The sequence below is a fragment of the Lepisma saccharinum genome, chromosome 11, assembly GCF_977018435.1.
Source record: "Lepisma saccharinum chromosome 11, izLepSacc3.1, whole genome shotgun sequence".
Taxonomy (NCBI): domain Eukaryota; kingdom Metazoa; phylum Arthropoda; class Insecta; order Zygentoma; family Lepismatidae; genus Lepisma; species Lepisma saccharinum.
The window spans coordinates 56,692,178-56,707,281 of record NC_139239.1 but is presented as its reverse complement, the minus strand read 5'-3'; positions in this window follow the sequence as shown (position 1 = coordinate 56,707,281).

Genomic DNA, 15,104 nt, shown 5'->3' with positions numbered 1-15,104 from the left:
TGGCGAGGCTAACTAGAAAATACGAATCACTCACTACAACTTTTGCTCTATATTTCTATTCTAAAAAAAAAGTTCTCTAAATTTATTGTAAAGTCTTATTAAGAAGATAGACTAATATAGCCCCCAAAATACACACTTTTTTCAGTATTTAAGCCACAAAATTTGTGCCCGCAGAAGATATAGCGGTGAATAATTTCGTATTAGAAGTCAACAGATAATAGGCAAATTAAATTTTTGAAAACACGAAGTCCGATTAACATAATAATTCCCCATTAATGTCACAGGACGGAAATAATAATATCAAACTATCATTTCAAATTTTGAAACCTTTTTTTTAGGCCTTATTGAATTCAGTCTTTGAAGTAACTTGTTACTGTTACTCTTTAGGAATTTAAATTGTAACTAGCTGCGTTAAAAGCAAGTAACTGTGACAAAGTTACTTTCTTGCAATAGAAGTAAACAACATCAACAGTTACTTTACGATACCTAAATTGTTAACTTGAAAATTTTAACGTGGGGACAGAGTTAAATTTGGCAAATCTCTTTCCAACTATGCGTCTTCTCTGGATGTTAAGGTTAAATTGTTTTCGTTGAATTGCATAAGGCAAGGAAGCTAAATTAGATATTCATTACTTTGGTTAGCACATCGAGCTGCGACACCTGGGGTCCCGGGATCGAATCCCGGCCTGGGCATGGATGTTTGTGAGTGTCCATTCATAAATTTCATCACATCATCACGCATCCCTATCTTCGCAAATTAGCCAAAAGTGGCACAAAAAGCGAAGTAAAATAAAGCATATCAATCAAGCAACGCGGTAGTCGAGCTATAACTCTGTCCCAGCTAACTGTGGAGCAGGCAAACGAAAACAAGTCTCTGCGCTAGTAGACGCGAGACGCCTCCACCAATGAACACGTAAGAGGAACGGAATTGCGTGGAGTGGGGGAAAGCGAGTTCAATTACCAGCCTTCCCAGCAGTGTGTACTGCTTCGCTCTGCCCACTCGATTTCCTTTGCTTCTCTGACGCTATTCACGACCATGCTCCACAGTTAGGTGGAACAGGGTATAGAACGAAGTCATTGTCGAGAGAGTGTTTCTTCTTGAGCTTGGAATTGAAGGAAATGAAACACATGCCGCACATGAAATGTACGGTGTCCGAAATACAAATATTTTTTTCCCAATTAAGATCATTGAAGCAAAGCTGATTGCTAGACATATTATGTACCACATCAAAGTCTTCATGTATGACATATTCATTTTGTTATAATGAATGATCACTTCCTGTGTGCAAATTGTTTGCGAGAAACTTTCCTCCCGCAGCAAGTTGGTTGATTCATTGATTCATTAGTTTGTCTTAAGTCGCTCTTCTACCACTTCACGCTAATCGCAACTCTAGCAGAAAATCAAGTGTTAAAGTAACTTAGTTACTTTTCAAGTACCAATATCTGTAACCGAGCTGCTTTACAAAGCGAGTAACCGTAACGCAGTTACTTTTTCAACCAAGCAACTGTAACTCCGGTACTCTTAAAAGGCAACTTTCTAAACACATTAAAATGCACGGTCGTCTTTTCTTGCTACATAAGCTACATCGATTTTCATTCTCTGCTTCGCAAGTCCCTAATATGTGAACGTTTACAAACGCACATCAATAAAGACGCCAGATGATTGCTCAATTGGGGGGCATCGTACGACCAGTCTGCCATCTTATTGCTCACTCAGCAAACAATGGAACTATAAATAGATGCCGTTTTAGACCATACGTGTATTGTTATGAGGTGTCTGGGGTATATTATATTAAATTGGCGTTTCTCCGAAAATATTACCTTCCTCTCTTGTTCTCTTCTCTTTTTGTACTCAGTTCTTTCCCACTATATTTTCTCTCACCTTTATCTACTTTCCTACTCTTCTTTCGTTGTCTTCCCCCCCCTCCCTCCTAGATTCTCTCTCCACGCACCCTTGCTTTCCTTCTAACTCTTCGACTTCCTCGAAATGACACTGAAATTACTTTTTCCTCGGTGGAAGGACTCAAGGCTGCTGCAACCCGTGAAACAGTGTTTTTCCTTCGATTTACTCACTGAAGTAAGATTAATGTGACTTATTTTATCTGTAAACCTTCCCCATTTACCCAAAGTTTAAAGCCATACGCCTTAAAGTATTAAAGTACGGCCAGGCACAGTTGCAATATCATGTACACTGCCGGATCTACAAAACGCAAAATCCCGCAGTGCGGCGGGGCCCGGAGACATGTAAGCCTTTGGGGGACCCTCAGCCATTGACATAATAGAGGGTTCGTATATGGTACAGAAACGAATACAATATACACGCATTGTCTCGCTGGAGCAGCCTGCAGTTTCCACCGCTCGACGGGCTAGGATGTGTGCCGTGTTGCTGCGTTCCGCGTACCGCTTTACTCCGTTGAATAAAAATCTGTATATAATAATCGGTTTCGCATTGTGAATTGACAATTATAATGGATTTTAAAAACAGATGGAAAGAGCTTAAAAAAAGATCAATATTGTACTTGTAGGACTACCTAATATTAACGAAACGCTGTTCCACAAAATTAAAAATAACGGTTTTTTGAAAAATGTTAAAACTCTGAAAATTAAGAATTGTGTTTAAAACCTTTCTGTTTGCGCCATACTAAATTTTCATCACGATTCGGCCACCCGTTTTATATTTAATTAATTTCAAAGAGAGCGATTGTTTGCAAAACTCGAAACAAGCGGCACTCTTATGTTCTCACAGCGAGAAAAAATAGAAGACATACCCGAAAGAAAATTTGGTTAGCATAGGTTAACGTAGAATTGTAAAAGCTAAATTTTGATTTAACTCGTTTTTATATTGGTCTACTGGTTAATTTTTAAATGGGGTCCAAACTCGAGTATCTATAATTTTTTATCCGACAGTAAAATCAAATGAGGCTAGAATTTCACGAGAAATGCAGAGGTGAAGATTTCCCTATCTTTAATCAGGAAAAATTTACGACTGCATGATTGTAACAAATGTATATTTTCCAGGTGTATGAAAACAGTGTCATATATACAGGGTGACTAGTAATTAGATGTATTCCCTGAAAGGGGTTGAAGTAGAGGCAATTTGCAATAAATTTGACCATATGATACCCCGTCCGAAAATTAGTAGTTTTCGAGATAATCGAATTTCTATTGTTTTTCTATTGACAATTTTCGACATAAAAATACGAATTGAGAAAAACAGCTCATTGTATGGCACATATTTCAGCGTTTTCTAATAACTAACAAATAAGTGGTTGGTTAGAAAAAAGTTTGTCCCAAATAACAATCACATTTAAGTAACGGGTGGGTCTAAACTTACAAGTGATGATAAAAAAATGCACTCATAATTTACTTGGCAACGTATTAATAACAAAAATGGTATGACACGAAGCGTACAAATTACTTAAATTACTTCCTTGTTTCATCAGCTATCCAACAAGGTACATATGTTGCTAACATTCACATTTGTGTACAAGAAATAATACTTCATTCATCTTAATGTGAATGGAATCAATGCACAATACAATTAAAGAACATTACACGTCTTGCTCAAAGTGGGCATCTCCGTTACGAATGCAGGCACGCAGGTTTTTACGGACATTTGGTCTCGTAACTCGTGATGTGATAGTGTCCTTGATGTGTTGACCAGCTGTTAAGATCCTCCCCATTAGCTCTTCTTGCGAGTTTACCAGTGTCTTGTAAAGTAAGTCTTTCATGTGGCTCCAAATGTAAAAATCGCAAGGCGTCAAATCGATCGGGGGATCGAGCTGCGGGCAGTCATCATGCTGGTAAGTCATGTCACGTCTTGTAACTAGAGGCACATCCTCCAACAACATTGCCATCCGTTCCTCAAGAAATGTTCATAAGTGATGCCATTTAAGATTTGGGGCAGGAAAGATGGCTCGATCAAAAGATTGTTGATGACGCCCATCCATACTTCTGCCTGGGCGTGCGACAGTGGCTGGATAAAAATTACCCAATTTACCTGATTCCCTGGCCGGCTCGATCCCCCGATTTGACGCTTTGCGACTTCTACATTTGGAGTCACATGAAAGACTTAGTTTACAAGACACTGGTAAACTAGCAAGAAGAGCTCAGGGAGAGGATCTTAACAGCTGGTCAACACATCAAGGACACTATCACATCACGAGTTACGAGACCAAATGTCCGTAAAAACCTGCGTGCCTGCATTCGTAACGGAGATGCCCACTTTGAGCAAGACGTGTAATGTTCTTTAATTGTATTGTGCATTGATTCCATTCACATTAAAATAAATGAAGTATTATTTCTTGTACACAAATGTGAATGTTAGCAACATATATACCTTGTTGGATAGCTGATGACACAAGGAAGTAATTTAAGTAATTTGTACGCTTCGTGTCATACCATTTTTGTTATTAATACGTTGCCAAGTAAACTAAGAGTGCATTTTTTTATCATCACTTGTAAGTTTAGACCCACCCGTTACTTAAATGTGATTGTTATTTGGGACAAACGTTTTTCCAACCAACCACTTATTTGTTAGTTATTAGAAAACGCTGAAATATGTGCCATACAATGAGCTGTTTTTCTCAATTCGTATTTTTATGTCGAAAATTGTCAATAGAAAAACAATAGAAATTCGATTATCTCGAAAACTACTAATTTTCGGACGGGGTATCATATCGTCAAATTTATTGCAAATTGTCTACTTTAACCCCTTTCAGGGAATATATCTAATTACAAGTCACCCTGTATATCACATCACCCCCTTTCCATTAAAGAAAATAGTTGAATTCAATATGGCGGCCACCAATATGGCGGACGTCCACTTGGAACACACCAATATGGTTCCCCCTAATCCTGACCTGCTTTTATTATGACTAATTGTACCCAGCCTAGCTCCATTGCTTTTTACAGGGGGTGTTAAGGGACTTTTGAATCATCCTGTAGGCCCTTACCTATATGTGACTTTGTCAACCTGAGATCAAGATTTACACACACACACATATATTATATATGTGTATGTGTGTGTATATGTATGTGTATATATATATATATATATATATATATATATATATATATATATATATATATATATATATGTGTGTGTGTGTGTGTGTGTGTGTGTGTGTGTATAGTGCCTTTTATGGTCGAGGGGTCCGTGGAGCGGCTGCTAGTGTGGCGGGAAGTAAGATCGCATCTGCCGGCATTTAGACCCACAGCTGTACGCTGACCTTGGCACTGCACGCGTTAGTGCTTCAGTATTCAGATAACTGATGTCCAGTTTGCACGTGTTTGTGAAGTGTTAAGGTGTTTACAAGTGTTTTAGATTGTTTTGTGTTAGTTTGCGTATTACTGGCTCTTTTCTACAGTCTAATAATGCCACGCTATGCGTACAATTTGAAAGAATCTATTTTTTATGTAGGACTCTTACGTGATTACGAATTATTGTAGGGAAGTTAGAATTCCCAGATGTTCCTGTTTCATTTAGAGACAGTGCTCGGATACTTGTGATCAAACTTAAGTAATCGGGGTATGTTCTTGATAAGAAGCGAAGGGTAAAACGGGCGTGTGCTTAATGAGGAGAATCTAGACAACGTTGAAGTATGATCAAAAATCCCTCCGTCGCCTTGCATTAGAAACAGACATTTTTATGATGTCTGCGTGGCGAGTTACCAAGCTTTTAAACCTGAAGCCAGATATTAGAGTACAAATAATTGAACGAAAATATCAGGAGAGTAGGTGAAGCAATTTCGGAAGAGGAACTGATACGTGTTAGTGAAAATTTCCTTTCAAAATGCCGTAAACGTGTGGATGCAGGAGGACATCATTTCCAACACCTCTTTTAACAGGGTTCAGTCAACGGTAAAGATAATGGCAGGCAAAATGTCCACCGCTATTTTCACTACTTTATTATTCTACATCCTGTGTTGTTTTAAGGAATGAAACAATGTTGGTTGGAAGCAGACATTGTTCTCTGCTTATTGACGTCTTTATTTTAATTCATTGTCATCACATTGTGTAATGCAGACCGAATGAAAATGGTGGTGGACAATTCGCCTACTGTTTCTTTCGCCGTTGGGTGTACATGCTTATTTCAATTGTAACTGTTAATGTAATTGTACGAGATTATTTCATTACGTAGCTAGCGGTTCCAGTTACTTCTCACAGTTTGCCTGTGGACGCGATCATATTTCCCGCCGCGCTAGCTGCCGACCATAAAAGGCAATGTGTGTGGGTGTGTGTGTGTGTAAGCCCCGTGGCTAGATAATATAATTCCCTTACTCCCTCCTCAATACCAAACATCCTTTTGTGTGCTTTCTTCAATATTTTCTTCTTATTCCATGGTTGGTGATATTTATATCCTATAAATTTTGAAATGAGGAAACCAAGAAAAACTCATTAGAAAATAATATAGGTTATATTTAAAGATTCATAGTTTGCATTTCTGATTTAAAATAGAAGTATACCATATTTAAAACAATTTTTCTAAGCTCTGAAGAACATCTTTTGATACGTACGGTTACTACTATTATGTACATTCTAAATGTACGACACACATGTAGGACTACAACTTGAAATAAAATTTCTGTTTCATTTAGTTCATGGTGATAATTAAAACTTTACGATGCCTCCTCGTAAATAACCATCATTAATAATTCATGAAATTTTCATATGACTGGCTTCCTTTTGCACTTTAGAATGCAAACTTTAATATGCATTTTGAGGATATTCGAGTTCAATTTTCATAAACTCTCGCAGCTCTTAATACTTGGATTTTAGCTACAGTAATCTCTAATTCAAACATTTAATCAAGGAGTAATAGAACAGAGATATCGGCGTGTTTAATCTTAAATGTGGTAGTTTACTGAAGGCTATGAATGTTCTGGTATAGTCTATTCTGTTCTATTTATTTTCTAATGAACTTCATGTAAATCATCTATTAATTAAATAAATTATCTACCAATTACCCTGGGATTGCATGGATCTCTGAGATTCAAAGATGAAAATGCTACCCACAGGGAGAATCAAGTGGGGGTGGGGGCACTTGCCGCCCTAGAATAACAAGAGATTACCTACTTTACTCTTCTCTCTCTATTTTTCCTGTAACCTCTTTTCTCTACTTCTTTTCCTTGTATCTTGTTTCTAGTTTTCACCGGCCTCTGTCGCGGAGTGGTTAGCACACTACACTACTACGCCAGAGGTCCCGGGTTCGAATCCCGTGTCCCTGTCGACCAATGGACGGTCGTCTGCTGCTCTCCTGTCACAGACTTCGTTTCGTAATAACTGCAAACACAAGTAGCACGTTGTTAAAATCTCCAACCCTCCATTGCGACTGACTGTATGAAATGGTCTCCTCTCTACCGTTCCCCTTCCCGCCAGCCACGAAAGGTTATCGCGCCTGCGCAGTATCCATTTCATGTGATTTTATCAACTGTCGTTTTTTGTGTTTGTCAACACATGTGTATTGCATATTAATGTTGTGTAAATTAGTACAATAATGCTGTTAATTGCAGGCACCTGTTGGATTTATTAATTATGTGTGTAAAATTGTAATTTGTATTTATTTGTTGCTTTAACTGTGCTGTGCAAATCTAGTATGAACGTCTTAGGAGAAAGAGGGCGACCAACTATTGAAAGTAGCAATTTTGCAAGTCGCGAGATATGACTAGAATTTTTTGTTTTTGCCGCTATGTAAAATTTTTAAGTCTCCCCTTTTAAAAACAGACTTTGAGTTTGAATTGAGTTTTAAGTACACTTTTATGCACAGTTTAAAGTGGAATGAAAAGCACCATGTATCCGCACCGGTCGAAATGGTACAAAGTAAGATAGGGAAGTATGGTAAGACATGTGAAATGGCTCAATTATGGAAGGAGTAGTATTTGTTAGAAATTCCAACTCATTTTCCATTAATTTTTATACAAAATTAATTACACATTAAAATACTATATATTCTTCAATTCTTCGACATGGCATTGTCCATCTTATTTAAAAATCAAAAGAGGAGAATTTAAGACGACTTTTGTTTAAAATGAAGTGTTTTGCAAACTGCTACGGAATTTAATATAATTGTTGTAGAATATTTAACACAACCAAATTTAAAACTAATGTTTATGTCTTTCTCACATAGGTATTTTTCTTTTTATTGAGGTACAATTGGGAGACTAAGTTGTTTTTCTTTTTTAAATGTTCTCATTAGTGGCGAAAATGAATCGAAGTTGTAAGGAAATATAACCTCTTTTGAAAATGCGTTTCGCTTTTGTATAAATGACAAGTGACTGGCCAATGTTGTGCCCTCGTAGTATGCAAAAGCACCACTCACTTGCACTCTTTATTACATCAGTTCATCAATCATCATCATTATGGCGATTAACTCAAGGGGCATAAAATCACCATAAGGTAACTGAAATTGCCTGAAGAACAAAAACCCACCCACACACTTTTAACTATTTACATCACATCAGCTAACAAAGGTATTTCTGAATTTAAAAGTTCTGCTCATTACTGATAGAATTAACATTTTAATACTGCATTTGTACTGTAATTTATTTTACATTAACTATATTGATACACGCTTCTAGTTTTTATTAACTTATGTAAAACAGTCTTAGTAATCTGCTAATAATGTTTGGTTGATCGTCTTTCACTGGATCTTGGTCTTCCTTGAAATACAGAAGGTTGATCCGTCTATATGTGTCCGATTTTAAACCTTCACCCCTGCTCACAGAATCGACCGATCTGAATGATTCAAACAGCAAGAGAAAGGCTAAGGCCTCTAGTATTGCGCCAAGTTCGTGTGTGTGTGGTGTGTGCATCATGGCTCCCAAGGTGAACCGATTTTGGGAAGGCTACGTCGTAGCACTTTTCCACCACAAGTTTCCCGTGACACAGATTCAAAAACAGTGCGGGGAAGATGGATGTGCATTGGGGTTAAAGACCATCAAGAACATAATTAATCGACATAAACACCACGATGTTCCAGCACTTCGTTCACCCACAAAGGGGAGTAGAAAGCGACCGTGTACTGCGGTGACTCCATCTTTAGCTCGGAAGTTGCGCCGAATGGCCCTACATGTAAACCATCCTACGCAACGTGTGATGGCAAGACGAGTGCACGTGGCACAGTCTACTGTGAACCGCAACCTACGTGGCAAATTAAAGCTCCGGATGGTGTTTAAAAGTCGTGGACACTTCCTCACTGCGGCCCATCAGAGGGAGAGAAAGACTCACTGCAGGCACCTCTACGAACGCCATCTATCCGGGGAAAAGTGGAAGTTTGTTGCCACACTCGATGGAGCATGGACTTATCTATCCAATTGTGGCAAAATTCGAGCCGTAACGTACACCCCACGAGGCGCAAAAACCCGTCCTGACTTCATCCGTCGGTGCAAAGCAAGTTTCGCGAAGGGATTTCTGGTTGTCGCGGAATACTTCTATGACGGCAAGTTAACGATTCGGCTGGTGCCTAAAAACTGCGAAATCAACTCCGCATTTTATCAGCAACATATCCTCACACCAATTTATACAGACGATCTGCCCCGTTTGTATGGAAATGCAATAAATCAGGTCTGTGTGCATATGGATAAGGCCTCATCAGATACATCTCGTTCTACACAGAGATTTCTGCAACTGGCGGCAGACACCGGCATCCAAGCTATTCCCTTCCAGGACATACCGGTGAAGTCACCTGATGCCAGTTCCATGGATTTTTGCGGGTTTGGCCTATAGAAAAGGGCACTTGCATCTCGTCGTGTCACCACTGTCCGTGGCCTCTGGAAAGCCTGCCAGGAGGAGTGGCTCAAGATTCCCGTTCCTGTACTTCAACGGAGCCTCCTACAATGGAAGTTACGGTGCAGGGCTACTGCCAGGACCCATGGTGCTCACATCGAGGGCAACCGCTGGTGGTCCCGTGGTTTTTCCTAAAGTAGGTGAGACGTCAAAATCGGACACATATAGACGGATCAACCTTCTGTATTCTTCTTCTTGGCAAGGTTTTGCGTTTAGGCAAGTGTCCTGATGTGTTTTCAATAAGTCTGTCTTCAGCTTTGTACGTTTCCGAGCCTCAAGCCTTTTCTTTGCTAGCAGATTTTGTTTGTATCTCATGTTTATTTGCCTTTTTATTTCATTATAATCCTCTTCTGCCTCGTCAAGAAGCTTTTTGACTTCTCGACAAAGAAGTTCCTTTTCTTTCAATTTGTCCGACACCGTGTCTGTGATGGTGGCAGACTCCTTGATCAGTTTCGCGGCCGCTTCCTTCATCTTCTTCATTCTTGGCTCATTACTACGGTGGTCAATGTGGAACTTCCGCAACATATCCAATTGTAATTCCTCCGTACTATATAAGTTGGGCGCATTTTCCTTCATGCTTTGGAAGTATTTGCTCAGATAACTGTATTCAATGAAAAATGTCTCATCGACCTGAGCGTCATCATGCTTCCGGTATAATGGGTTTCCCCTTATCTTGCAAGACTTGTTATATTTCTGGCGATTTCCATCCTTAATTTCTTGTTGCCTCTCAAATGAGTCTCTCTTCACAATGGAAAATGTCGCTTCTTCCTGAGCGTCATCATGAATCCGGTATAATGGGTTTCCCCTTATATTCCATGTCTTGTGATCTTTCGGGCTATTTTCATTCTTTACTTCCTGCTGCCTATCAAAAGAGTACCTCTTCGCATCGGAAAAGGCCTCATCCACCTGAGCTTCAACATGCTTCCGGTCTAATAGGTTTCCCCTTATTTTGCAAGACTTGTCATATTTCGGGCAATTTCCATCCTTAACTTCTTGTTGCCTCTCAAATGAGTCTCTCTTCACATTGGAAAATGTTGCTTCTTCCTGACCGTCATCATGAATCCGGTATAATTGGTTTCCCCTTATCTTGCAAGGCTTGTCATCTTTCGGACAATTTCCACCCTTTACTTCTTGCTGCCTCTCAAATGAGTCTCTCTTAACCTTTGAACGTTTCCGAGCCTCAGCCTTCTTCTTTGCTAGCCGGTTTTGTTCGTATCTGATGTTTATTTGCCTTCTTATTTCATTATACTCCTCTTCTGCCTCGTCAAGAAGCTTACTGACTTTTCGACAAAGAAGTTCCTTTTCTTTCACTTTGTCCGACACGGCCTTCTTGAATTTCAACACAACAGTCATCATAACGTTGCCGTACTGGTCTCGTGCGTCGTACATTATTCTTAATTTTTCGCCGGGCGTTATCTCATGGGCCTCAACTTTTATTTACGCTGTCCTCCATATTTCTGAGCGTTCCTATGGTCCAGGTATAGAAGTCCCAAAGGTCATCTTGCGATATAACTTCAGCCTGTACTGTCATATCTCGTTTTTCTCCTTCGGATCTGAGGTGGTAAAATAATGGCAGATCTTTGCGTATCTCTACAAAGCTTCTCGAGCGTTCAGAAATGTCTCTCTGGTGTTCGAGTCTAGAGAAATTCCACTTGAGCCCTTCATCGCCTGGAAGATCTGACCACCTGACATCTTCGGTGCTTTGTTCGATCTTTGCCCCAATCATGTGAAACTGATCTTCGACTATCTTCCCAAAAATTGTTACCGTGTCTTTGATGCTTTCAGACTCCCCGATCAGTTCCGCCGCCATTTCCCTTATCTTCTTCAGTCTTGGCTCCTTAGTCTGGTGTTCACTGTCCAACTTCTGCACCAGATCCCACCTTTCCTTCGATCCTAATTCCTCCGTAACATTTAAGTTATGTGCCGTCCTTTTCATGCTTTTAAAGTTTGTGCTCAGGTAGTCACATTCCAAGAAAAATTTCTCTCGTTTTGTGAAGTCCGTTTGGGTAGTTATGTAGTTTGGCATGGGGATGTTTCCTTCACTTCTGCAATCAGCTTTTCTTTCTTTCGTCATTGCATCCCACATTCCTGTACGTTCTAGTTCATCGTCTGCCTGATATTTGTCCTCGGATTCTCTATCAAGGCCTTTTAGCATGAAAGTATCCAATCTTTCAAAATTCTCTTCTTTTACGATATTTGTTCTTAATGCTTGCCTCGCATTTTCTCGAATTTATACTCACTCAACTTCCTCTGCTATCGTTCTCTGCAGTGGATAGCATTCATTCCAAAATATTTCAAGGCAGAGGTAAATTGTTGAAGCAAGCCTTTTACTTGAACTTCAACGAAGCATCCTAGTATTCACTTTTCGAAATTGCAATTAGGATTTTGATAAATTCAATGAAACTCGGACGTCACTATTTTAAAATGTCCATATATTTTATCACTTATTGATCAACTGTGTTTTGTTTCTTTATCGTTGCTATGGTCAAAAATGTATATATAAATGTATACATCGTAATTTTACATTATCAAGAATGTGATAATAATTAATTATACATCATATTAATGCAACGACGTTTTCCAAAATATAACAAAACAGAAATTGATAACATAGATATATCATGGTGCGTATTAAGCACAAAATTAAACAAAACATAATAAATGATATAAACGAACATCTTTGGGTCACTCACAATACGCACCCCTTCCGGGTGAAAATTTTCGATTTATATCAGTTCTGTAAATATCGAAAATTTTACCACATTTAGTTCCAAACTTATGAACATTTTTAAATTCCAACATAACTTACTTTTTTTTTCAAACAATATTAATTCAGTTCACTATGAACTCCGTGAATCAAACTTGACTGACATATTCTTCATTTTGTTTTAGTTGCATGAATTCAGTACATTAAATGAATAAACAATATTATTGACTATGCAAATATCCCACATTTTTCATTGTAGAAGTGTCCGTAGTTACCTTAACCTAACTACATTCAAGAATTATTTAAGCAAATTTAAGCAACTCTGTTTTCCTGTCGGCTGAACAATTAAACTTCTTTACATTAGACAAATTTTGCTTATTTACAGATTTCTTCCCATCTAGAGACATAAGTTCCACATAATTGTTCTTAACATTTTTAACTAAATAAGGACCTAACCATAAATCCAGAAATTTGTGAATTTTCTTATTAAGAAAGCTGCTCTTCTCGTGGTTTTTAACAAGAACAATATCGTTGACTGCGATTGTGATACTCCTTCCATCCCCTTTCTGCGTTTTGGTTATAGCCCTTTTCTTCATTCTTGTTTTTGCCATTAGACATTTATTCTGCCATGTCACGTTCTCCAGTTCAGATGGCCAATTAATTTGATGAAATACTGTATTCTTGACATTATCATGAAGAAACAATTCATTCGGCGTAAATCCTGTAACCTCAGATACCGAACTGTTTAAAAGTCCAATAATTACACTTAAGTGTTTAAACCACTGCTGATGATTATCCTTTGTGTATAGTCTTAGTAGCCTGATTATTTCCTTATTGTATCGCTCAATTGGGTTAGCAAAAGGTGAATACACTGATGTTGTAACATGTTTTATTCCATTCGATTCTACAAAACTCTTCCACTCAGCTGATCGAAATTGAGATCCATTGTCAGACAAAATTACTTTAGAAAGTGGATAGTGATAAAAATATTGCAGTTGGAACTTATTTATAATTTCCTTGGTTGTAGCTTTTCTCAAAGGGTAGGCCATTATAAATTTCGACATAACGTCCACTATTGTTATAATAAAGCTATAACCTTGTGATTTCGGTAAAGGTCCAATAAGGTCTATAGAAAGCATACTATGAGGGGTTGTAGTATGTACATGCAAAATTTCTTTATCAATTTTTAAGACTGCCTGCTTAGTCCTTGCACATGTTAAGCAGTTTCTGAGATATTCCTTAATAGTATCTTTCATTTTTGGCCAATAAAAACAATCTTTGCATTTATTATGAACCTTAAAATATCCAAAATGTCCTTGCTTATCGTGAAGTCGATGTAGAATTTTAGGTACCAACTCCCTTGGAACTACCAGTTTCCACTTATCGTCTGGAAAGTGCTTCAGAAACAGAAGACCGTCATGGAATGTGTAAATCTCTTTGGATCCTTTCGGAGTATTGCCTTCCTTTAAATGCCATATAATTTCAGAACAGCATTGATCCAGTCTTTGACTCTCCTTCCAAAAGTCAACTGTGTCTTCATCAACAATATCTACATTCAAATAATTAATGTATAATTCATTGATGAGAGGAACGCCTGTAGATAAATCAGGATACCTACTAAGAGTATCGGCAGCTTGGTTAGAAGTTCCAGGTATATGATGAACGGAATAATCAAATCCTTGTAGTTTTAACGACCATCTGTTTAGTCTCTGATTTAATGACTTCGCAGACTCCAGCCATGATAATGATTTGTGATCAGTATACAAATGAACTTTTGTTCCAGCGACATATATATAAAATTTTTCAAAAGCAAATTGAATTGCCAAACATTCGATCTCGTGGGTAAGTCACCTCATTACCACGAAGAACTCTACTTGCATATTGTATAATCTTGAGATCCTCTCCTGAAGTGTCGCCATTTTGCCATAAAACCGCACCGATCCCCTTCTTAGAGCCATCTACATTTATGTTGAAAGGTTTTGAAAAATCAGGTTGTGCTAAACCCTCGGGAGATATAACTAACTCACGTAACTTCTCAAATGCCTGTGAATGCAATTCCTTCCACATCCAAGGAACATCAGATTTCAGAAGTTCATAAAGTGGTTGAGCTGTTTCGGCAAATTTATTTATAAATTTTCGTCTCCAGTTGACCAAGCCAAGGAATTTACGAAGAGCTCTTTTGTTATTAGGTGTCGGAAAATTTATTATTGCAGAATTCTTGCTTGAATCAACTTTAATTTGGCTTCCAGAAACTATATAGCCAAGAAAGGAAATTTCCTTACATGAAAATTTGCACTTCGAAAACTTAATTGACATATTAGCCTCCTTGAGTTTCTGAATAACAACTTCTATATGCCGTAAATGTTCCTGCCAAGTTTTACAAAGATCAAGAGGTCATCCAAGTAGCAAACAACATAATCATTGAATTCCCTTGTGAATATCTTATTCATTCTGTCTTGGAAAACAGAAACTGCAGACTTTATACCAAAAGGAAGATATCGAAAAAGATACTGTCTTCCACGATATGAGAAAGCAGTATAAATATATGAATCCGGACTTAACGGGATCTGAAAATATCCACAAGATAAGTCAATAGAAGAAAAATACTGCG